Source organism: Plecotus auritus (assembly GCF_963455305.1).
Source record: "Plecotus auritus genome assembly, chromosome: 3".
NCBI classification, from domain to species: Eukaryota; Metazoa; Chordata; class Mammalia; order Chiroptera; family Vespertilionidae; genus Plecotus; species Plecotus auritus.
The window spans coordinates 226,589,508-226,614,840 of record NC_137772.1 but is presented as its reverse complement, the minus strand read 5'-3'; positions in this window follow the sequence as shown (position 1 = coordinate 226,614,840).

The window sequence follows — 25,333 nt, the reverse complement described above, 5'->3', positions numbered from 1 at the left end:
GCGGCCCACCCAGCCAATATAATGGTATGTAAGAAAACATTCATTTTATCACTGCTCTTGTTCTATTTTATCCTGTACTTCTCTAAATAAACCCACGTTTCTATGAAAATTGAAGCTTGTCTTTCTTTGCAGCCCACGTACACTTCAACCTTGTTTATTTGGCCTTTGAGTTTGACATGCTTGGTCTAAGTCAGCCGTGGGCAAACTACGGCCCGTTCGGCTGTTCTATCCGGCCCGCGGAGCCGAAAGAGCGGAGGGTTCTCTTGCTCTCCCCTCAGCTCCTTTACTTTGAATTTATATTAGTTCACACAAACACTCCATCCATGCTTTTGTTCCGGCCCTCCGGTCCAGTTTAAGAACCCATTGTGGCCCTCGAGTCAAAAAGTTTGCCCACCCCTGGTTTAAGTGGTTGGGGTCTAGGTGTGGAGGAGACCGTGGGCTTTGTCCTCATTCATTTCCTGCCGAGTGCCCAGTGTCAGGGCTCAGACTCTGCCCAGGATGGGCCGGGTGTGGTGGGCGCGTCTCCGTCTAACGCCAGCATTGGGTGGCTCGGGCTGCCCAGCCCCTCGTCCCCGGAGCCCACTGCCCCGACACACCCCTGCAGCCTCGCTCAGCCCTGGGACGCCCGAGCCTTCATGCATTTTCTCTGCACTTACATCCGTGTCCGTTTCTGGTGACGGTGCTCAGACCCCCGCCCCCCCCCCCCCCTGGGTCCGCAGGAGAGAAGGCGCCCGCGTTCCCAGTGTGGACCGAGGGAGCTGGGGAAGCATGAGTTAGGGAGGGGGGCTGGAAGGGTGGGCCAAGGAGGGGGCTGGACCCCTCCCCTGGGCATCGAGAGCCTCAGCTGGGGAGGGAGAGCTCGGGACGGCACCCCCACAGAATCCACGCGCCCTGGGGCACCACCCGCCAGCACCCTGAAGCTGGGATGGTGTGACGAGCCCTGGGTGGCTGTCGCCGTGGCTGTGGCCATGGCCCAGCAGAGACCCAAGGACAGGGCTGCGTGACAACGAGCCTGCGTCTCAGTCACTGCCGTGACCCCTGTGTGTGATCCCTCGAGTTCTGTGTCCAAGCCTCGCCCCCGGGATGGTATAGCAGTGGCCAACCGGTGGTCCGCGGACCACTGCTGCTCCGGGGGGTCCGAAAGGTTGGTGACCGCGGGTGTGGGGGTGGGGCCTTGGGGGTGAGGCGGTCACGAGGGTGGCACCCTCCTGGCGGGATGATGCCCATAAGAAGGGACACGAGCGAGATGCTCGCTGCCATGTGAGGGCGGAGCGAGGAGGCGGGTCCCCACCATCAGCAGCGACCGACCGCCCTCCTCCAGCCTCTGAGAAGGGCACGCGTGTCCAGGGCCTGGCCATGGCTCCTGGGCGGCGGCCCGAGCCGACGGGGGCCACGTCAGGCCTTTCTGCGTGCACCTCCTCTCTCCGGCCTGGCCCTGAGCAGCAGCAGGGGCTGCGACAGCGGCAGGAGGGCGCACGGAGCCCGCTTCCCAGCACGCGGCGCCCACCCCGGCCAGGGACTGAGCACTGGTGTGCGTGCCGGTCCCGCCGACGGGCCCTGGGAGGTCAGGGCTCAGCCCCGGGACCCCTGAGGCCGGGCCTGGGGCTCCCGGCCACGTCTCAGGCCGCCTCCTGAGAAAGCGAGTGACAGGCCTGGCGCCCTTGGTGGGAGATCTGAGCCCTGTCCTTCAGAAATGTCCAGAGGGGATGCCCCATCCGCTGAGGAAGGACTGGGCACGGAGCTGAACGGAGCACGGAGCTGCTGTGTCTGCGCCCCTACTTCCCGTCGGTCGGTTCCCGTCTTCCCTCCTCCTGCGCAGGGAAGTGCAGACCAAGGTAAGAGCGGGTGTGGTGGGACCGGGGCGCCCTGCGCCAGCTGGGACGCTGTCAGATCCGGATCGAGGCATCCTCTCTCTGGGCCTCAGTTTCCCCGGGGCCAGGAGCCGGGGCTGCACCCTGAGACCCCCCCAGAACCTGCCAGGTCGCCTCTGACCCACCCCCTCTGCCGCTGCCTGCCCGCCCTTCGCTGGGGGAGCGAGTGGGGTGCAGCAAGAGGCAGGTGATTCATGCTGATGCCCCTTCAGAGGCTTCAGTTGGAATTAAATCAAAACAAAGGCGGGTCGTCCGCAGCCAATTAACCAGCGGCCGCCCCAGGCCTCGCGCCTGCTCTGCCCCCGACCTCTCCCCGCCGGCCGAGCTGGTCTCTGCAGGTGGAAGGGAAGGGCGCATGGGCAGCGCAGACAGCCCGGCGCCCGCTGTGCAAATGCCAGGCGGGAGGAGGTGCCGATCAATTGGCAGGCTGAGCGGCGGAGGGCCTGGGAATAGAGGCGGCTCCGGCTAGGGGTGAGAATTAATGAAGGCCGCTCGGAAGATGAAATGGGGGGGGGCGGGGTTTGAAAGGGAGCCCAGTAGGTGCGCGAGCTCAGGACGATTTCAGAAAGCAGAGAGCGCGGGTCACGGGCTAATTCCCCGGCAGGGGTGGGGTGGAGTGGGTGGGTGGTATCTGTCAGCTCCCAGCATCCAGGGCAGAGCGGGCGATGGCCGAGGCCCCATCTCCCCAAATCCAGTCCTGTGGCTGCAAGGACAGTCTTAGGCACTCTCTATGTTGGGCCCCAAATTTAGAAACCGGTGAATTTGGAGGGACCCGACTGAGACCTAGGCCTGGAGGGGTGGGTGGGATGGGGCCTCTGAGTCTGGGCCTTCATCCTCCACCCCGGGGGGGGGGGGGGTGCCACCTCCGTGCCCGCACATCCTTCGCACGGATGACCCTCCTGCGTGGGGTCAGCGGGCCGGCCAACCGAGGTCCGGACAGCTTGCTCCTGCCTCGCCTGCTCCCTCGTCCGCCAGCAGGCTGGTCCGAGTGGGCACTCTGACCCCGTGGCAGCTGGCAGGGCGCAGAGGCCGTTAGGCCCCGAGGCCAGGGTCACCGTGGGCTGATGTCACTGTTGCTGACGTCACACATCTTTGGCCCAAGCCAGTTGCCAGGCAGGCCAATGTTCAAGAGGGAGGTCAGATGTACGTCTTATGGGTCACGTTGCCAGGCCACATGGCCAGGGGTGTTGGCATGGGGGCGGGGTGGACATTGGGCCAGAGCTTCAGGCTGTAGGTTGTCTCGAAGCCCAGAGGAGGCGTCAGGTGAGTGTGGCTGGTCACGGAGGGCTTCTAGGAGGAGGTGGGCTCTGCAGCCTCTAAGGACAGGTGTGTTTGTTTGCTTGTTTGTTAATCCTCACCTGAGGATATTGTTTCCATTGATTTTCAGAGAAGGAGGGAGGGAGGGAGGGAGGGAGGGAGGGAGGGAGGGAGGGAGGGAAGGAGAGAGGGAGGGAGAGAGACAGAGACACACACACTGACTGGTTGCTTCCTGCACGGGTCCCGACCAGGGCTGGGGATCCAACCTGCAACCCAGGTACGTGCCCTTGACCAGAATCAAACCCGCGACCCTTTGGTGGGTGGGCCGGCGCCCTAGCCACGGAGCCACGCTGCCAGGCGAGGGCCAGGGTGCTGTGTCAAGCTCATCTCTGAAACCCAAGGCTCATTAAGCCTTTCTGTGCAGCCGCCTCTCATCTCCGCTGAGCGCATGAGCAGGCCAATCGCAATCGTAATTAAAGGAGCTTGACAAGAACGGAAGGAGACTGGTTTCCACGGGAGGTTTGGGAGTTAATTACGGTCCGTGCTCTGCTGTGATGGGGGCGGTGAGTGGCGAATGGGGGGAGGGGGCTGGGAAGGTGCAGGGGAAACGTGTGGACCAAGACTGATTGTGTCAACCGTGGGCCACCCGCCAGGCTCCTGGAGATGCGGGGAGGGGCTTTGTGCTGGTTTGTCGTGGGCAGTCCATTTTGCTGCAGCGTTGCCCTGGAAACGGGCTCAGGGAGCAGCCCCCCAGGTCTCCTGGCAGCCCCTCTGGGACACGGGGGCTGGGGGGTTCCAGGTGGATGGAGGGTGACCAGGGGTCCTGGTCACATAGAGAGGTCCTTCTGCTGCTTGGGTCTCTGTGGTCCAGAGACCATGTGGGACGATCATGGCTCCCAAATCCTCCCTCCAGGTTGGTTCTTAGAAGACAGACCAAGAGCCAGGACCGGGGCTGGTTCCCCTGACCTCTCAGGGGCACGGCCTCGCCCACATCTGTGTTCTCTCTGGCCTTGGGTTGTCATCCTTGCTGGTTCTGTTGCCAGAGTACTTTGGAACACTCCAGAACATTCTAGAATACTCTGGAACACTCTGGAACACGCTGGAACACTCCGAACACTCTGGACATGGTCACACATGCCTGTGACATGGATAGATGCTGTCCACCGCCTGCCTCCACCCTGCGCCCCGAGGTGGGGACCCTATGCCATTCTCACCTCTGTGCGCCCAGCGCCACCTCCTGCACTGGGAGGCTCTGGCTGTACCCTGAGCCGCCTCGGGGTCACATTTCCCTGGCCTTGGCCCCCAGGGGTGGGAATGGCAGGCGGGGGGTCAACCAGCGGTCAGCAGCCCCTGGTGCTCTGGGCTCCGCAGGAGTTTACTTAAACGAGAAACATCTTTGCTTTAGCTCCGTGGTCGGCAAACTGCGGCTCGCGAGCCACATACGGCTCTTTGGCCCCTTGAGTGTGGCTCTTCCACAAAATACCACGGCCTGGGCGAGTCTATGTTGAAGAAGTGGCGTTAGAAGAAGTTTACGTTTAAAAAATGTGGCTCTCCAAAGAAATGTCAATCGTTGTCCTGTTGCTATTTGGCTCTGTTGACGAATGAGTTTGCCGACCGCTGCTTTAGCTGATCATAAAGTTGTTGTCTTCCATTTTTGCCTTAAAAATTAACCCTGCTGTGCCAAGCAGGTGGGCAGCATGGCTGGGTGGGCACCGGCCTGGGAGGGCACCGGCCTGGGAGGGCCCAGCCTTTGCTGTGTGACTCTGGGCACGTGGCTGATCTCCCTGCGCCTCCATTTATCATCAGAAAAGTGGGGACCATCCTAATGCCCCGCCCCCAGCTGTTGCAAGGTGACACGGAAGCAGTGTTTTGCTTTAAATTTGTTTATTGATTTGAGAGAGAAAGAGAGAAACATCGGTTTGTGGTGCCACGTACCTGTGCATCTGTTCTTGTCTGTGCCCTGATGGGGATGGAGCCTGCGATCAGGACGACGTGCTCACCGACTGAGCCACCCGACCAGGCACGGTGGGCGCTCAGCGCACAGAGAGAGCCCGCAGACGGGACAGTCACTATTCTCATCGTCGGGGGGCCTCTGGGGACCCCTCCCGGGGCCAGACAGGATTCGCTGTTTAATGTTGACAAACAGTCCTAGGTCATCTGCCCCATTTCACAGATGAGGAGGCTGAGGCGTGGGGAGGCCCAGGCCCCGGCCCAGTGGCCCGTGGGGGGCGGGGTCCCCCTCCCGGCCCTCTGTGTCTGGGGTCCACCTTTCTGAGGAGCACGCCACACCTGCGCCCCCCGCCGGGACAGACGGCGGGGTTCAGCGTCGTCCACGTGGGGGTGGTGACCACGTCAGACGTCCTCACGTGTAAATCTACGGGGACATGAACCCGTCGGAAAGGCTGGGTACCGAATGTATGGGAAGCTTCTAAACAAAACCCTTTTAGGAATTCAGAACCAGCCAGAGCTGGTCACACGGTCATCGTAACACCAGGTTCACACGCGAACCAGCCTCGGGCCACTGCCCGCGAGGGCGCCAGCGACGGCGGAGCCCCGGGCTGAGACGGTTGCCGCCACGTGTCCTTTGTCACCTCTACGGTCGCTCGGATCATCGGCCTCTAAACCGAACTCCGGGGGGAGGGGGGGCGGGCGCTCGGCCTCTCCCCGAACCTCTCTCTCCTCCCGCTGACAAATGGAACGCCGGCCTTTTCTGTGATCACGCAAATGGATTTTGAATCTCATTGAACTTTTTATATCAAATATTTCAAAATAACGATGACGTTTTCCCAGCAGCCACAGATGTTCCTCCCGGAGTCGCCATCCTTCTCCCTGAGGGCTCCACCATCACCCGCCGAGCGCCGCGGGGGCGTGGCCGTTCCCTTGCCCACAGTTGACGATTTTGCTTCAAATCAGTGCTCTTTGTCTTAAAACGTTATTACCACCTCGTCACGCGGTTCTCGCAGTTTACAAGCGCGTTCATTCGGCGCTCGCAGTGTGGTCCTCGCCGCGTTTGGAGCCGGGACTCCGCCCGTGAGTCTGCGGAGCGGGGCCTGGCCGCTGGTGTCTGCTCCCGGCCGAGCCTCCGGCAGCGCCGAGCCGTCCCCACGCAGAGAGCGGAGCGCCTGGCGCCGTGGGACCTGGGCGGCGGGTGTGAGAAGCGGCGCTTCCCCCCGAGGAGCTGCCCCGCGCCCCCCAAGTGTTTTGGACCCGATCCCTGGCCACGTGGAGAACTGCACTCGGCCAGGTGGTTTGGGGGGTCGGCGTTCTGTTGTCTGCAACACGAGGATGTTCTTTCAAGCATTTTTCTTTTTTAAAAAAATATGTATGTGTTGATGTCAGAGAGGAAGGGGGAGGGAGAGAGAAACATCCATGATGAGAGAATCACGGATCGGCTGCCTCCTGCATGCCCCGCACTGGGGATGGAGCCCTCAACCTGTCGCATGTGTCCCGAACGGGAATCCAACTGTGACCTCCTAGGTCAGTGGTCGGCAAACTGCGGCTCGCGAGCCACATGCGGCTCTTTGGCCCCTTGAGTGTGGCTCTTCCACAAAAGACCACGGCCTGGGCGAGTCTATGTTGAAGAAGTGGTGTTAGAAGAAGTTTAAGTTTAAAAAATGTGGCTCTCCAAAGAAATTTCCATCGTTGTCCTGTTGATATTTGGCTCTGTGGACGAAGGAGTTTGCCGACCACTGGCCTAGGTCATAGGTCGACGCTCCACCACTGAGCCACGCCGGCCACATCAGGCATTGCCTTTGGGAACTGGTTTCTGCCGTTCAGGTGGCGGCCCGGCCTCGTCGACACGTCCGGCAGGTGGATGCTGGGGGAGACCCTCCGCAGGCGGGGGAGGGGCCTGCCGGCCGCTTTGGGCCCAGCCCCGGGGTAGAGAAGCCCAGGGGGTTCCGGAAGGCTGGCACCGTGGAGCCCCGACCCTGCGTCTTCCTTCCTGAGAAGGGAGAGGCAGGCAGGAAGCCCCGCCCCTGCCCGTATCTCCCCTCCCGGTGGGTGAGCTGCCTGGGGGGGCGGGGTCCACCCCTCCCTGTGCGGACTCCACCCCGCCCCCAGGCCTCCCTGCCGCCTCCTGCATCTCCGTCTCCGCTGGCTTCACGGGCCGCACGGCCAGCGCACGCATGGGCCACACCAGCCGCCGTGTCACGGGAAGCCGTCCCGGAACCTAATGCGGCTCCGGCGAATCTCCTCTCCCTCCTCCCAGCCAGTCGGGCCCCCCAGCTGACCCCCCTCGGCCAACCCCTGCCCCAAAGGTCACCTGGACCCGGACACCAATGCGCTCAATGCCGCGCGCACCGTTTCTGCGCGGCTGGGATCCGCTGGCTCTCCCCGCCCGTCGGGAGTCACCGCCCTCCCGCGGTGAGGAACCTCTGGTCCCGGCGGGTCCTGCGCCTGCTGCTGCGTGTGGGCCTGGGGGACCCCCGGTCACAGAGACGCGCCTCTGAGTCTCAGAAGGTTCAAGGCTCCCCGGCTGTGCGCGTACCCAGCTCTGCCCTCTCGCTGTCCTTGTGCTTTCAGCGCTTTCAGCACGTGGGGTGGGCTGGGTGCTTCCTCACCGAGGCCTTGGATGTGCGTGTCCCTCCTGCCCCCGGGGCCGCGCTGTCTGACCAGCCCATCTGCTTCCGCGACGGCTCGGTGGAGCGCCAGCCCGTGTCCCAGGCGACCTGCCGACGGGGGCCCTGCGGCGCTCGGGGGCGGCTCCGCGTGTGGCCCACCTGCCCCGCCTCCGCTTGCTTTTCATTCTTTTTCAAATGAACGAACACACCTCCTTGTTATGGGGCCGAACGTGCCCAGGTTTCCTTTCCGGCATCGCCGTTTGCATCCCGGTCCAAACCGCCCCCCGCACCCCCCCACCCCGAGCCCGAGGGCCTCTCAGCTCATCTTCCGAAGGGTTTAGGGGGGTCTCGCCTGGGATCCCGGCTGCGAAGGGTTTAGGGGAGTCTCGCCTCGGATCCCGGCTGCGAAGGCTTTAGGGGGGTCTCACCTGGGATCCCAGCTGCGAAGGCTTTAGGGGGGTCTCACCTCGGATCCCGGCTGCGAAGGCTTTAGGGGGGTCTCACCTCGGATCTGGGCTGCGAAGGCTTTAGGGGGGTCTCGCCTGGGATCCCGGCTGCGAAGGCTCTAGGGGGGTCTCGCCTCGGATCCCCGCTGTGAAGGCTTTAGGGGGGTCTCGCCTCGGATCCCGGCTGCGCGGAGTCCCTGCGTGTCCAGGGGTGGTGAGGGCCAAGCTTCACTGCACTTCCTCCTGCGTGGGCCCCCGGAGCCGCGCCTCCCCTCCTTCAGAGCCGTCTTTGTCCCATCAGGCGTCCACCTCGCTGGCCCGCTGGCTTCTTCCCGGGGCTCTGTGACAAGTCCCGTGCCCCAGGCTGGTCGGCCACGCCTTGGCGATTCTCGCCCTTTGCATCCCACATACATGTGAGACCAGCACACCACACATCACGGACATGCTTTGGGGTTCCGACCGCTATTGCGTAGACTCTGAGTGTGTGTGTGGTGGGGGGAGGGGGACAGCATGAGCATCACAGCATGTCCTCCAGCAGCGTGAACTGCGTTTTCCCCCGATTGCAGACTGTCGCCGCGCCTCCTCATTTCCCCAAGACACCGGGAGTGTCTGGTGGCTGTCCACAGCCTTTCGGTGTTGAGGCTGTTGGGCATTTTTTCTGGAACTTTCCTCATTGGGCTGTCATTTGCATGCGATAAATGACAGAGGACTTAGAGTGTCTTTGGAAGAGTTTTGACGTGGTCCCACGCTCACGTGACAAGGCCTCCATCAGGAGCCTCAGCCTCTTCCCGGGCGAGGGCCGGGGCTCCCGCCGAGGCAGCGGCTGCACGGGTCCGTCCCGTCGCTCAGGTGGCCCGGGTCCGGGTGTGGCAGGGCGGCTCCCGTGGGGTGAACACACCCGGGCACCCCTCACCGTGCTGGGCATGGGGCTGCTTCAGTGACCGGCCCATGACTGAAGCGGTGAGGAACACGTGTGTCCGAGGCCCAGCACGGGCTCCTTACCCGAGGGAGAGCTCCGATGAGGGGCTGCAGGGAGGGCGTTCGCTGAGGGTTCTGCGGGGCCTGTGCTGCTCCCCGCCCGCCACGCTCCCCGCCCCGCCCGCCCGCCCGCCGGGCATCTGGCGTGGTCTTCGCTCTGTCTCCCTGGTGACTGGGGACGCTAAGCATCTGTTCGGGGTCCCATGTGTATTTTCAAATCTGTGTTTACTGACTGAGGGAGCGAGGAAGGGAGAGGAACATCGACGAGAGAAACGTCCATCAGCTGCCTCTGCACGCCCCCTACTGGGGATCGCGCCTACAACCCTGTCCACACCCTGTGTGTGTGGTCTGTGTGTGTGTGTGTGGTGTGAGTGGTGTGAGTGGTGTGAGTGGTGTGAGTGGTGTGAGTGGTGTGAGTGGTGTGTTGTGGTGTGCGTGGTCTGTGTGTGTGTGTGTGGTGTGTGTGGTGTGAGTGGTGTGTGTGGTGTGAGTGGTGTGTGTGGTGTGAGTGGTGTGAGTGGTGTGAGTGGTGTGAGTGGTGTGTTGTGGTGTGAGTGGTGTGTGTGGTGTGAGTGGTGTGAGTGGTGTGTGTGGTGTATGTGTAATGTGAGTGGTGTGAGTAGTGTGTGTGCTGTGTGTGGTGTGTGTGGTGTGAGTGGTGTGTGTGGTGTGAGTGGTGTGAGTGGTGTTAGTGGTGTGTGCTGTGTGTGGTGTGTGTGGTGTGAGTGGTGTGCGTGGTGTGAGTGGTGTGAGTGGTGTGTTGTGGTGTGAGTGGTGTGCGTGGTGTGAGTGGTGTGCGTGGTGTGTGTGGTGTGTGTGGTGTGAGTGGTGTGTGGTGTGAGTGGTGTGAGTGGTGTGAGTGGTGTGTGTGGTGTGAGTGGTGTGAGTGGTGTGCGTGGTGTGAGTGGTGTGCGTGGTGTGAGTGGTGTGAGTGGTGTGAGTGGTCTGAGTGGTGTGCGTGGTGTGAGTGGTGTGTGTGGTGTGAGCGGTGTGTGTGACATAAGGTATTAGCACTCCCCGTGAGTGACGTGGGACCTGGGCCTGGGACCCACAGCGGGTGGCAGCCGTGGCCTCCAGGCACAGACCCAGCCAGGGCACAGGCACTGGGAGGAGCTCGCTGGGCCCCGCCTCCGGTGCTGACACCTCCCCTTGGGCTTCCCCGTCCCTCCCTCTCCTGTTCTCCCTCCCTCCCCCCAAACACCAAGAGGAGGGCGTCCTGATGGGGGTGGCTGACCCCACGCTGCTCCCCGTGGGGCCCCTGACCCCCAGGTGCATGGAAGGCGCCAGGCGCCGGGCCGGGACCTTGGCCGCATCCCTCAGCCTCCGCCGGGCCCTGCCTCCCAGAGGCCCAGTGAACCGCCGGGGCTGCCAGGGCCCTTGTTGGCTAGTTCATGCCAAGTCCTGAGGGGGACGGGGGAGGCAGTATCACTTTTGTCCCAACAAATCCCCGTTCGGTCTGAGAATGAATGATTAGCTAGGTCAGAGCCGAAGACAAGCTTTCACTGAAGTAACCCTGTGCGTGCCCTCGCCTCGCGGGACCGATTCGATGTGAGAAACCGCCAGCCACAGCGGGAGGCCCAGCTCCCCCATCTCCCCATCCCGGCCTGGCCCAGGCCCGCAGGTGCCGGCCGACAGGGTGGGCCCAGGGAGCGGGTGGGAGCGAGGGATGGGTGCCACCTGCCACCTCTGACCGCCCCTCACGGCTCCCTCCTGGACAGTTCTCACGCGGCTCGGCGTGGAGGTGGCGGCTCTGGGCCCCACGCTGAGCACCTGGCGGGTCTGGCACCCTGGGCCCCGGGGCTGTTGGCAGCAGTGAGGGAGTCGCTGAGCCGGGTGCCCTGTCCCTGGCCCAGTTTCCAGGCGGGGTCCCGGGGGTCGTGCGGCTGAGGACCAGCCAAGAGGACGGCGTGGCGGCCCTCACAGGCTCGCTTGTTCTTAACCCGCCGCGTGCTTTTTCACGGAAACCTGGCTGCCGCGTCCTTGCCTTTAACACTAACGGGGACCACACACGGTCTCTGCTTCGTCCCTAAATAGCACAGGCGCGTGGGCAGGGGGGCGGATCCATCTCTGGAGGCTGAAGGGGATGCTGGCGGTGGTGGTCGTGGCCAAACCAGAGGTGCCTGCCTCCTGCCCGTCACTCACTGAGACGGCCAGGCTGCCGCCGGTCAGGAGACGCCACCAATGTGTCCGGCCAGGACCCGGGCCAGGTTCTGTCCCACTGGCTGGAGCATGAAGCTCAGGCTCAGGGCTTAGACTGGGACCCTGAGTCTCCTTCTCCTCCTCCTCCATCTCCTTCTCCATCTCCTTCTCCTTCTCCTTCTCCATCTCCTTCTCCATCTCCTTCTCCATCTCCTTCTCCCCCTTCTCCATCTCCTTCTCCTTCTCCTTCTCCATCTCCTTCTCCATCTCCTTCTCCTTCTCCATCTTCTTCTCCTCCTCCTCCATCTCCTTCTCCATCTCCTTCTCCTTCTCCTTCTCCATCTCCTTCTCCTCCTTCTCCATCTCCTTCTCCTTCTCCATCTCCTTCTCCATCTCCATCTCCTTCTCCTTCCCTTCTCCTCCTTCTCCATCTCCTTCTCCATCTCCTTCTCCATCTCCTTCTCCATCTCCTTCTCCTTCTCCTTCTCCTCCTCCTTCTCCTTCTCCATCTCCTTCTCCATCTCCTTCTCCATCTCCTTCTCCTTCTCCATCTCCTCCTCCTTCTCCATCTCCTTCTCCTTCTCCATCTCCTTCTCCATCTCCTCCTCCTTCTCCATCTCCTTCTCCTTCTCCATCTCCTTCTCCATCTCCTTCTCCTTCTCCTTCTCCATCTCCTTCTCCATCTCCTTCTCCTTCTCCATCTCTTTCTCCTTCTCCTTCTCCATCTCCATCTCCTTCTCCTTCTCCTTTCCATCTCCATCTCCATCTCCTTCTCCTTCTCCATCTCCTTCTCCTTCTCCTTCTCCTTCTCCATCTCCTTCTCCTTCTCCTTCTCCATCTCCTTCTCCTCCTCCTCCATCTCTTCCTCTATCTCTTCCTCCATCTCTTCCTCCATCTCCTTCTCCATCTCCTTCTCCATCTCCTTCTCCTCCTTCTCAATCTCCTTCTCTTTCTCCATCTCCTCCATCCCCTTCTTCTTCTCCTTCTCCTTCTCCATCTCCATCTTCTTCTCCTTCACCTTCTCCATCTCCTTCTTCTCAATCTCCATCTTCATCCATCTCCACCTCCTCCTCCACCTCCTCCACTTCCTCCTTCTCTTCCTCCCCCATCACCATTTCCCTCATCATCTTTTTCTCCATCTCTGTATGTATTGGGTGTGTATTGGTTCTATTTCTCTGATTCAACCTCAGTTGATACAGTTTATTCTTTGTGACGAGGCCATACACGGGAAAGCCAACAGTGTATAGAGAGAGTAGGGTGACCCTCCTGAGCAGCGCTGTCCCCAGTTCTCTCTCCAGATGTCACTCTACTTGCTATTTCATGAAAATCTTGTAAAGGAGATCCATGCACAAACAGCTTATTCACACACAGTTATTTTGATTGTTTACACACGGTCTTCTTTTCACACGCATGGTAGCACCCTGCAAGCACCATCGGGCTGTACTCACCTGACAGTGCATCCTGGAAATGGGACCACAGCTCTCCCGGAGGCGGCCTCGCTGTTCTGGGTGGTGGCCTCGTATTCTGTTCACGGCGAACGACTCACTGGCCTACCAGCCCTGCAGGATGGGCTTCTACGGCATTTCCCTGCTTAGCACAGGCCGCTCCGAAGGAAATCTGCTGCCTGAGTCATCGGGCACGTGCGCTAAAATACCTGCAGGCTAAATTCCTGCTCGTGTCCTGACTGGGTCGGAGGGCAACTTTGACGGGTGTTGTGACCCAGGGAGCTTGCACCATTAGCCCACCTTTCTGGACAATCTGTTGTTCTCTCCTCATCATTCTTCCTTCTCCTTTCTCCTGTCCCTCTGAACCGCAGGCTCAGAGCCCAGGGTTAGAGGCCCCCACATCCCCTGCCTGCAGGGTCTTACTTAGTTTCTGCCAACGGGGGCCACTGCCGTGACGGTCAGAAGGCAGGAGGAGGTGACGTGTGGCGATGGTAGGAGTCATGGGTGAGCTCCGCATGGCTCAGGACCGCCTCCTGCAAACCCCGTGGTACACGCTGGGACCTGCAGGGTGGGTCCCACAGCTCCTGCTCCCCGCAGGCTCCTGAGGCCCCTGAGGCCGCCCTGGCCTTCTCTTCCAGCAGCTCCTCCTGCCTGAAGCTCCTGCCGTGTTTTCCGTTTTCCCGGCCAAACCCGACAGTACCCGCAGCACTTCCTGCGCGCCCACGGCCCATCGGCTCACCACAGTGCTTGTCAGCGCCGTGTCAGACCTGATAACGTCCAAGTGGAGATGATGGCATTGAACTGAGACGGTCGCTCACCGTGGCTTTAATTTCAGAAATGCGTGTGCGCAAGGCTGGGCATTTTCACGTGTGTGGCCTCCACTGCTGTTTCCTTTTCTGTGAGTGGGTACACAGCCTTGATTACTTTTCTGCTGTATTATTGGTCTTATTGATCTGAAGAATTCTTTTCCCCTTTTTTAAAGAAATAATTAGGACAAGTTGCAAATGCTTTCTGCAGTTTGTAGTTCATCCTTGATTTCGTTTGTACAGCCCTGGCCAGTGTGGCTCAGGGGATAGAGCGTCGGCCTGTGTACCGAAGGGTCCTGGGTTCGATTCCGATCGAGGGTATTTACCTCGGTTGCAGGCTCCTTCCTGGTCGGGGCTCGTGCAGGAGGCAACCAATCGATGTGTTTCTCTCACGTTGACATTCCTCTCTGCCCCTCCCTCCCTCTCCCACTCTCCCTGGAAGTCCATGGGGTTAGTTGGCGCGTGTGTCTGGCCGTGATGATCCAGATAACGTTGGGTGCAGCCCACCAAGCGCTCTCTCCCGGACCTGGGTCTGTCCTGCACGGCGTGGCCGGCAGTCAGCCCTCCTGCTCCCGACACCCTCCGGCTCCCCTGAGCCTGCGGACCGCACTCATGCTGCTCTCCAGACTGTGCTGGGACTCGCCCTGCCGTGCCCGCCGTGGCCTGAGAGATGTGCCCGACACCCTGCCCTCCGGGCCCTGCTCCTGCTCTCCTCGGGGCCCTGCTCCATGATGACACTAACCCAGCCATGGGCAAACTACAGCCCGCGGGCCGGATCCGGCCCGTTCGGCTGTTCTATCCGGCCCGCGGAACCGAAAGAGCGGAGGGTTCTCTTGCTCTCCCCTCCGCTCCTTTACTTTGAATTTATATTAGTTCACACAAACACTCCATCCATGCTTTTGTTCCGGCCCTCCGGTCCAGTTTAAGAACCCATGGTGGCCCTCGAGTCAAAAAGTTTGCCCACCCCTGCACTAACCCCAGCTTGCCGCCGTGTCTGCGGGCCGCGCCCTTTCTCACCGAGGGCCTCTCTGTGCTGACTAATGCCTTTGCCCTAGAACAAGCACGTCGAACTCAAAGGCTAACACGGGCCAAATAAACGAGGCGTGCGGCCCGTGGGCCGTGAGTTTGACATGCTGATCGCTGTGAGTGCTGCTTTTGTATTATTATTAAATGGCTTGGGGTGACCCTGGCCAACACGAACACACGGTTTCAGGGCGGGTTTCTGCGACTAGCTCTGTGTATCGCACCGTGTGCCCACCACCCGCAGTCACATCTCCTCTGTCACCAGACATCAGGCCCCCCACCCTCCCCCTGGCAGCCCCCACTGCTGTGTGTGTTCACAGGTGTCAGTGTCATGCCCCACACATGCGTGAACTCATATGGTCCCGGCTTTCTCTGACTGACTGACGTCACTTCGCATCATGTTCCCCAGGTCCATCCACGTTGCTGCCAGAGGCGCCATGTCATCCTTCCTTCTGGCCGAGGAGCGTCCACTGTGATTGTCCCCCATCTTCTGCCTCCGGTCCCCTCCTGCGGGGCAATGTTGTCTCCATGGCCTGGCCTCTGTGAATAATGCTGCCACGCACACAGGGGCGCACCTCTTTGCTCTGATGTCACAATGGATCAGCTGCCCTGCTCTGTGACATCACAGTGGGTCAGCCCACCCTGCTGTGTGATGTCACAGTGGGTCAGCCTGCCCTGCTGTGTGACGTCACAGTGGGTCAGCCCATCCTTCTCTGTGACGTCACAGTGGGTCAGCCCGTCCTGCTCTGTGACGTCACAGTGGGTCAGCCCGTCCTGCTCTGTGACATCACAGTGGGTCAGCCCGCCCTGCTCTGTGACGTCACAGTGGGTCAGCCCGCCCTGCTCTGTGACGTCACAGTGGGTCAGCCCACCCTGCTGTGTGACATCACAGTGGGTCAGCCCGTCCTGCTCTGTGACGTCACAGTGGGTCAGCCCGTCCTGCTCTGTGACGTCACAGTGGGTCAGCCTGCCCTGCTCTGTGACGTCACAGCGGGTCAGCTCATTCCATGAGGGACCAGGCTTTGACTGTGAAAATTCCCCGATCCGCCACAGAGTCCTTAGTTCACACTTTCACCCCAGAATCCTGGGCTGCCCCCCACCTGCCCATCCTGACCCAGCATTGCGGGGCTGATGGGCCCTCTGGGCAGTGCCTGCTCCTGGGCTCACCCACTCAGAACACGTGGGGGCTGCGCCGGCTCTGCGGCATGTGTATGTGTGTGCATGCGTGTCTTGTGCGTGCACGTGTGTGCGCGTTGTGGGGGGGGCTTAAGGATCTCGGCCTGGAGGTCCTGCAGACATTCCCCCATGTTTTCACAGGCCTCCCCTCCCTCACCGCAGGTCTGAGCTGCAGAGGTGGATTTGGGGGCCGAGCAGTGCAGCCCCTCCGGTGTCTCCGGCAGCTCATTGCCCCTCTGGCCGGTCAGCGTGGAGACTGTGGCCCGGGTCTCTAGCAGGACCCCACGCCCTGTGGAGCGCGCAGCCTGGGGGGGGGGCGGGATGTTGGAAACACCCCCAGAAGGGGGTGCTGGTCACAGTGCAGCTGCTGACAGGAGATCACGCAGCCTGTGAGGTATGGACGCCGGAGTGCCAGCGTGCGTGCACCTGGCCCTCACCCGGGACCCCAGCACCGCCTCCGTTGCCATCTGTGGCGGGAGGGGGAGGGGCCCTGCCGCCTGCAAAGCGCCGAGGTCCGCCCGGCAGGCTTGTGCTCCTGGGAGTAGACTCGCTGTGGGGCCTGGGACCTTACGGGGACGGGGACGGGGTGAGACGGGGTTAGCTGGGATGAGGGCTCTGCCGTGGAGTAAAAGGGAAGAGGCATCGGGAGCCACAGGGGAGCGGGGGGGACAGGGCTTCCATGGAAGAGACCCGCGGCCATGGGGGACGCTCCGGTCGGGAGACGGGAAGCTCGGGTTTGCCGAGTGTTTCCTTAAACGGAGGTTGTCCCAGCTGGTTCCCCAGTCAGAACCCGAGCGCCAGGCTCCGCGGCTCGTGGAAACGGAAGGAGTCCCAGCCGCCTTCCCGCCTGGGGCTGCTCTGCGGTGCGGTCAGCAGCGGCTCCCTGGGGCTCCGTGCGCGTCCGCTTGGCTGGGTGCTTGTTCCTGTGGGCAACCTCGTGTCAGGGCCAGAAGCTCAGCCAAGACACTGGCCTGTTCCGCAGAGGCCCAGGCAGGCGGGCCGTACCGCGCCACACCACACCATGCCATGCCATGCCATACCACATCATACCACGCCACGCCACGCCACACCACGCCACGCCATGCCACACCACGCCCCGACGTCCCAGGGCCTCTGGGGCACCTTGTGGGGGCAGGTGGGTGGGGGCACCTTGGCAAGTGGAGGAGGCAGACAGGGCAGGCTGGGGAGCCGAGCTCTGGTCTGGCTCTGCCACCCCCTTATCCCGGGCGGCTCAGCGCCATGGAGCCGCAGCCCTCCTGTCCACAAAAGGGGCACGTTCACACCCGGCGTGGACTCCCCGGCCCGTGCCTGCCTCCGCACCATGGCGCCTGCCGGACCGAAGAGCGCGGACGACTCTTCATCGGACAGGCCTGACCCAGCTCCCTCCGGCCGCCCCCCCGGAGCCCGGACAGTGTCCCCATGCTCCTCGCTCCTGTGGCCCCAGAGCTGCACTGCCGAACACTCACTCAATGCCAGCTCTCGGGGGGCCTGACTCACGGGGGGTGCCGGATTCTGTGGTGTGAACACACCTCCCGGGGCCTGGCACCTGCGCCCTGCCGGGTGCCCTGCGCTGAGCCGGCATCTCCCGGGGCGGGGCTCGCTCCCCGGGGCCGAGCGGGACTGGCCTCCGAACGCTCACGGTGAGACAGAACGGCCCGTTCCCGCAGGAACTCCTTAGTAAGCGATCAACACCGCGCGTCTCAGTCGCTCGCACCTTGGCACCCCTGGGTGAGCGCCGGGGGCCAGCTGGGAAGGGTCCCACGCGCGGTGCACCCTCACTCCGGGGCACCTGGGCTGCACGCTCAGCCACCGCTGTCTTCACGGGACGATGACGGTTCCTGCGAGAAAGAGCGCCAGGCAGCCTGGCCGGTGTGGCTCAGTGGGTAGAGCGTCGGCTGCGGACTGAAGGGTCCCGGGTTCGATTCCCGGTCAGGGCACAGGCCCGGGTTGCGGGCTCGATCCCCAGTGGGGGGCGTGCAGGAGGCAGCCGATCCATGATTCTCTCTCATCATGGATGCTTTTAATCCCTCCCTCCTCTCCCTTCCTCTCTGACATCAATAAAAATATATTTTTGTTAAAAAGAAAGAAAGAAAACACACCAGACAGACGGTGACTGATCACATTTGGGTGTTCAGCAAACATTTCACCAGCAACGAGGCAGGGACGGACGGTGTTAATGTGACACAGTGACAAACGCTGCATTTCCAAATGAGAATTAAGTGTAGTCTCACCCGCACCGCACCCGCTCCCATGGGCTCCCGAGCCCCGTGCTTCTCTGGTGGGTGAGGTGAGGGGTGCTCACAGCGCCCCCTGCTGGTGCAGGTGCCGAAGCGCGTCACAGGTGGAGGGCCCCGTGGCCGGCACTGCCTGGGGGAGCTGGTGTCAGCAGCAGGTGGGACTCCTGGGCCCGGTGAGGGGAGCGGCCCCGTTTGGTTTGGTTCCGTGGATGCTCAGGTGCAGCCAGCGCGTCAGCCTCCGCCTCCTCCACCTTCTCCCTGGGAAACGCGGACGAGGGAGGAGCTGGCTCCTGCCCCCTCCGCAGTTCTGGGCACGGACGGAAAGACAGGTGGTGCTTTACCCGGTCCTCAGGGGGCACTCGGAGCAGGTGTACAGAGGGCGCTCAGAGCTGGGGACTGACCCTGGGGGGCAGGGGGAGCCAGGGAGGGGCAGGGGGGAGCCAGGGAGGAAGAGGGGAGCCAGAGAGGGAGAGGGGGAGCCAGGGAGGGAGAGGGGGAGCCAGGGAGGGAGAGGGGGAGCCAGGGAGGAAGAGGGGGAGTCAGGAAGGGAGAGGGGGAGCCAGGGAGGGAGAGGGGGAGTCAGGGAGGGAGAGGGGGAGTCAGGGAGGGAGAGGGGGAGCCAGGGAGGGAGAGGGGGAGTCAGGGAGAGAGAGGGGAGCCAGGGAGGGAGAGGGGAGCCAGGGAGGGAGAGGGGGAGTCAGGGAGGGAGAGGGGAGCCAGGGAGGGAGAGGGGGAGTCAGGGAGGGAGAGGGGAGCCAGGGAGGGAGAGGGGAGCCAGGGAGGGAGAGGGGGAGTCAGGGAGGGAGAGGGGGAGTCAGGGAGGGAGAGGGGGAGCCAGGGAGGGGGAGGGGGAGTCAGGGAAGGAGAGGGGAGCCAGGGAGGGAGAGGGGAGCCAGGGAGGGAGAGGGGGAGTCAGGGAAGGAGAGGGGAGCCAGGGAGGGAGAGGGGAGCCAGGGAGGGAGAGGGGAGCCAGGGAGGGAGAGGGGAGCCGGGGAGGGAGAGGGGGAGCCGGGGAGGGAGAGGGGAGTCGGGGAGGGAGAGGGGGAGCCGGGGAGGGAGAGGGGGAGCCGGGGAGGGAGAGGGGAGCCGGGGAGGGAGAGGGGGAGCCGGGGAGGGAGAGGGGGAGCCGGGGAGGGAGAGGGGAGCCGGGGAGGGAGAGGGGGAGCCAGGGAGGGAGAGGGGAGCCGGGGAGGGAGAGGGGAGCCAGGGAGGGAGAGGGGGAGCCAGGGAGGGAGAGGGGGAGCCGGGGAGGGAGAGGGGAGCCAGCCCCATGCCCAGCTGTCAGGTGGTGGCATGTGATTGGAGACAGACAGCGAGTGCTTTCAGAAGTGCGTGCTGGTGGCTATGGTGGGGACATAGGGGTGTAGCTGGGACTTCAGTGTCCAAAATTCCCCCCAGGAGACGGAGCCGGGCCTGGCGCTGAGCCCTGGGGGACTGCAGGCGCCTCAGGCGAAGTCGGACCGGGGCTGGGGGCCAGGCCTTTCTCACGGGCTCTCGGCCCGCCCACAGCTCGGCTCAGCCTCTGTGCCTGCAGGAAGGTATTAGCCACATCCCAGCCCGCCGCCCCTTCCGGCACCTGCCCCAAGGGCTGGGCTGCTGGTTCCCAAAGACCCTAGGACAGGGGTGGGCAAACTTTTTGACTCGAGGGCCACAATGGGTTCTTAAACTGGACCGGAGGGCCGGAACAAAAGCATGGATGGAGTGTTTGTGTGAACTAATATAAATTCAAAGTAAAGGAGTGGAGAGGAGAGCAAGAGAACCCTCCACTCTTTCGGCTCCGTGGGCCGGATAGAACAGCCGAACGGGCCGGATCCGGCCCGCGGGCCGTAGTTTGTCCACGGCTGGCCTAGGAGCCAGCTGACGGGACCAGGCCTTGGGCTCCTCTGAGCATCGGTTCTGTCCGAGCGTCTGTGCTGGAGGCGGTCACTAGGGGGAGGCCTTGCCGGCCCTGGACCGCACCCCACGCAGCTCGCCTCGTGCAGGCAGGTCCACGCCGGAGCCGGGCGGCCCTCACTGGACCCTGTCTCTGCCTCCTGCTGTGTGACCGTGACGGTGACTTAACCTCCCTGAGCCTCCGCAGGTGGTGGGGGGAGGAACCCGTGTGCCCAGCGGTGGGGGTGCCGAGGGTGGGCGGGGTGGCCCCTTCTCCTGCCCGGAGGGTCCCTACTGGTCAGCCCACCCTCCATGGGCCGTGGGCCGGGTTGTTGGGGTGGGTCCAGTGTGGCCCCTAAAAGAAGGAGGCAGCCCTAACCGGTGTGGCTCAGTGAATAGAGCATCAGCCCTCGGCCTGAAGGGTCCCGGGTTCGATTCCGGTCAAGAGCATGTACCTTGCTTGCAGGCTCCTCCCCAGTGGGGGGCGTGCAGGAGGCGGCTGATCGTGTTTCCCTCCCATCGATGTTTCCCACTCTCCATCCCTCTCCCTTCCTCTCTGTAAAATATCAATAATATATACATGTATATAAATCTTCTTAAAGGAACACACACAAGTATTTCCTTAAAAAAAATAAAAGAGAAAAAGAAGGCAGGAGGGTCAGGGTGGAGAGAGGTGTGAGGCAGGGCTGCTTCTGGGTGTAGGAGGGGGGCTGGGAGCCAGGCCCGGGCACCGCCGGAAGCCGGGAAAGGCCGGGGCGGGGTCAGCCTGGGAAAGGCCGGCCCGGGAGTCAGCCCTGAGACCTGGTCCCCCCTCGCACCACCCCGGCCGATGACAGAGTGTCTGTGTCCGCAGCAGGCGGTCAGTGCGAGGGCAGATCTGCGCGGCATCCGTGCTAACCCGTGGCGGGGGGTGCACGCCGCTGCCCACACTGGCGGGCTCACAGCGGACACGCACCCCCACAGGTTCTCGCTGGCCGGCACCAGCTCTGCCCGAGCGCCCAGCGTGCGCCCCGCACCAGCCAGGGCTCTCAGGCATCCTATACCATCCCGCTCGCCGCTCGCAGGTGCACCGCCAGCCGCAGCTCTGCCCGGGGCTCCGCTCTGTGCCACCCCTTCTCCAGGGCCACGTGCCGGTCGGAAAGCCCTTCCGGCCCCAGGAGGGGAGGCCACTGCCGGCAGCGCCTTCTGGAGAGACCCGCAGGGAGGCGGCGCAGAGGGACAGGGTGACCGCGTCACGAGGGAGAGGCGGGGCCTGGGGTGCCGCTGCGTGTGGCGCTGGGGACCGAGCTCTCCACCTGGCCGCGATCCAGGCAGGGAGTGCGTCAGCCCCGGCTCCGCTCCCCGCAGCGGCCCAGACAGCAGTCACCCGGAGATAAGCTTTGTTCCAACCGTGACCTTGGCCAGGACTGTAACCACGGGGCCACCAGGTGACGCGATGCTTAGAAATCTCCTCTCAAAGGGTTTCCTCACACTGCCTTGCCAACCCACACGCAGAGTCACACACACACATACAATACACACATGTGCGCACACATGCACATGCACGTGCATGCACACTCACATGCACACATTCATACTCATGCACACACGAGCACAAACGCACACACAGCCACATACACACATGCATGTGCACACACATGCATACATACACCTGCCTGCACATACATAGACAGACATGTGTGCACATGATGCACTAACACATGTGTGTACATATGCACGTGCATGCGATACCACACATGTGCACACAAGCACACACGCAGACGTATGCACATACGTACTCACACACCCGGGGCGTGGCCACCTCTGTGATGGACGAACAAAGCCCCAGCTGCACAGACAGGCCCGCGTGGACCACGCTGGGTCTCCCGTCGCGGCTGGGTCTCCCGTCACGGCTGGGTCAGGTGGTCTGAGGCGGAAGGTCACTTGGTGACACTGTTTGATGGAGGCTCCTTGGGCCACACTCCCGGCCCCTGGCCCTGGCCCCCGCCGGCCCTGCACGCGGCCACGTAGGTACCGTCTTCCGTCTGCCCCGGGTGCTGGCGTGAAGGCTTCTCCGGGAGAAGCTCCATTCCTGTGGGCGAACTCCGGGACGTCACTCGCGCCCGCGCCAGCTCCCGGGGCGCCTCCCCCGCCCGGGACCCGGGGCCATGCCGGGCGGCATCCGTTACAGATGGATGGGGCTGGAGGAGCGGATCTCGGGTGCGCGGAGCGTGACAGCCGATAAAGTTAATTGTAATTAATGGCCAAGGAGCCCTTTAAGAATTCAGCGTTAACTCAGACAGACACGGGGAGGAGGCGAACAGGCCGACCCCTTCCAGTGCTTCCCGGCCGGCCCCTGCGGACCAGGAGGGGGCGCTCTGCAGCTGGGCCTTCGGAACAAGTGGAAATGCTCGCACAACCGCTCAGGCCCAGCCGGGTCCCCACCAGAGGGCGAGGGGACAGAGGGCGCGCCGGTGCTGGGCCCTGTCCGAGGGGCGCTGAGGTTCCGGTCGGCAGCAGGGGCTCTGGGCGTGGCCATTTCTCACAGGTGTTCATGGTCGCCACGCTGGGCATCTTATTATTTTTTTTAAATATGCTTTTATTGATTCCAGAGAGGAAGGGAGGAGAGAGACAGAAACATCAACGATGAATCATCGATCGGCTGCCTCCTGCACGCCCCACACTGAGGATCGAGCCGAAAACCCGGGCCTGTGCCCTGACCGGGAATCGAACCCTGACCTCCTGCTTCTAGGGCAGGGGTGGGCAAACTTTTGGACTCGAGGGCCACAATGGGTTCTTAAACTGGACCGGAGGGCCGGAACAAAAGCATGGATGGAGTGTTTGTGTGAACTAATATAAATTCAAAGTAAAGGAGCGGAGGGGAGAGCAAGAGAACCGGATAGAACAGCCGGATCCGGCCCGCGGGCCGTAGTTTGCCCAAGGCTGTTCTAGGTTGATGCTCAACCACTGAGCCACACCCCCCAGGCCGATTCAGTTTTTGAGAGAGAGAGATGGGGGGGAGAGAGAGAGAGAGAAGGAGAGAGAGGGAGAGAGACAGAGGGAGAGAGGGAGAGAGAGAGGGAGGGAGGGAGAGAGAGAGGGACAGAGAGGGAGAGAGAGAGAGGGAGAGAGAGAGAGAGGGAGAAAGAGAGAGAGGGAGGGAGAGAGAGAGAGAGGGAGGGAGAAAGAGAGAGAGAGCGAGAGAGAGAGAGAGAGAGAGAGAGAGAGAGAGAAGGAGAGAGGGAGAGGGAGAGGGAGAGAGGGAGAGAGTTGTTGTCCCACTTAGTTATACGTTCATTGGCTGGTTCTTACATGGGCCCTGACTGGAGCTTGAACCCACAACCCTGGTGTATTGGGACCGCGCCCCAACCAACCGAGCCACAGCCCGGGCCCAGGCTCGGCCTTGAGGAGACTGGAACCTTCCATTTCCTGTTCCTTAAAATACTGGCTTTCGGGGCTACGTCGCCGTGCCGGGGGGGAAGCCCACCGGACCACGCGGAGTGGCGAGGCCCTGAGGCCCCGGCGGCCAGTGATGGCCAAGCTCCATCCTCCGGGCAGCCCGCCCGCCGGGCCTGGGGCTGAGCGCCCCGGGCAGTGGGTCTGCCGGCTCCGGCTGCCGCCCTCCCCGGCCACGCCCAGCAGAGACGAGCTGTGGCCGCCGGACTCGCCCCGGTGCGGATCCGTAAGCGAAGGAAGCGCCGTCGGTGGTGGGAGCCACGTACGCTTTGGGGCGGTTCGCTGAGCGGCAGCCGGAGCCAGAGGAACAGTGAGAGGAGCTATTGGCCACCTCCGCCTGGTTCAGACACAGGTGAATGTGCTGCCCGTAGGCAGGAATGCCCTGTGTATCTAACGACTGAAGCGGTTATTTTCGTTTGAAAGATCGCACGCTGGGATGTGACCGCGGCGCGGGGATCTCTGCAGGTGCCGCTAGTAAGAGAGAGAGAGGGAGAGAGAGAGAGAGAGAGAGAGAGAGAGAGAGAGAGAGAGAGAGACGGGCAGAGCAGGTGCCAACGCCAGAGCCGGGCGCACGAGGAGGGGGGGCCGGGGCCCACAGAGTGGAGACAGGAGAGCGGGCTGCACCGGGAGGTGGAGCCCCGGCTGGCGTGGCTCCAACGGGCCCTGGGAGCGGGCAGGGAGGAAGGGCCCGCGCGCATCATCAGCTCCCGGGGCCCGCGGTCACGGGCGGTGTGGCCGGCCCAGCGTCCACAGCCCTCACACCGGCGTGTCTGACCGCCCGTCCTTGCTCGCCCCGGGGCACGAAGGGGCACCGCACGGGAGTGTTTGTGCACCATCTTTTGTGGCCAACGAGGGGCCGTCTGTCCCTGTGCGGCCCCTGCATGTCCTAAGCCGCCGAGGGCTCAGCCCAGCCCGAGCCCATGCATCTTTCCCATTTTCTACTCGTTCCTATCCATCGACGGACTCATCTCAAAATCTCTCTCTTTTTTTTTTTTAAATATATGTTATTGATTTTTTACAGAGAGGAAGGGAGAGGGATAGAGAGCTAGAAACATCGATGAGAGAGAAACATCGATCAGCTGCCTCCTGCACACCTCCCACTGGGGATGTGCCTGCAACCAAGGTACATGCCCTTGACCGGAATCGAACCCGGGACCCTTCAGTCCGCAGGCCGACGCTCTATCCACTGAGCCACACCGGTTTTGGCCAAAATCTTCTTTTTTTAATGTGTTTTTATTGATGTCAGGGAGGAAGGGAGAGGGAGAGGGAGACAGAAACATCCATGAGGAGAGAGGATCATGGATCAGCTGCCTCCTACACGCCTCCCACTTGGAATCGAGCCCACAACCTGGACATGTGCCCTTGACCGGGAATCAAACCGTGACCTTGGGGTTCATAGGTCAGCACTCAGCCGCTGAGCCTCACCAGCAGGGCTCCTCTCAAATTCTCCGTTGACCCCCGTCCGCCTGGGCCCACGCCCCTCCCAGGTCTCGGCGGTGTAGCCGTGGACAGAAGCAACCAGGACCCCGGCCCACTGGGAGCTGAAATCCCACCGGAGAGAGACAGACGGTGACAGACGCATGACGTAGCCTACGGGGAGGGTTTCAGTCACACGCCTCGTTGCCTCCGAGGCGCTAATAAAGGAGGGGGCCAGGGCGTGTGTGTGTCGGGGGGCCCTGTCCAATGCGGCCCAGGAGGCCTCGCCGAGAAGGGAAGCCGTTCCGAGCAGGTGCCCCGACTCCTGTCCTCCCCCCGGTCCGCCCTCTGCCCGGACCAACCCCACCTCCTGCCCAAAGCTCACCTCTCATCCCGCTCACGCGCCCGCTTTTCTCGCTGGAGCTTCGTCCCTCCAGGGTGTTTCCGAGGCTTTGCGGGTCTGGCCTATCCTTTGCTTACTTTCTGTTCACTGACATCGTATCAAAAATGATCTCCTTCCGCCGAAACCGGTGTGGCTCAGTGGATAGAGCGTCGGCCTGCGGACTGAAGGGTCCCGGGTTCGATTCCGGTCAAGGGCATGTACCTGGGTTGTGGGCACATCCCCAGTGGGGGGTGTGCAGGAGACAGCTGATCGATGTTTCTCTCTCAT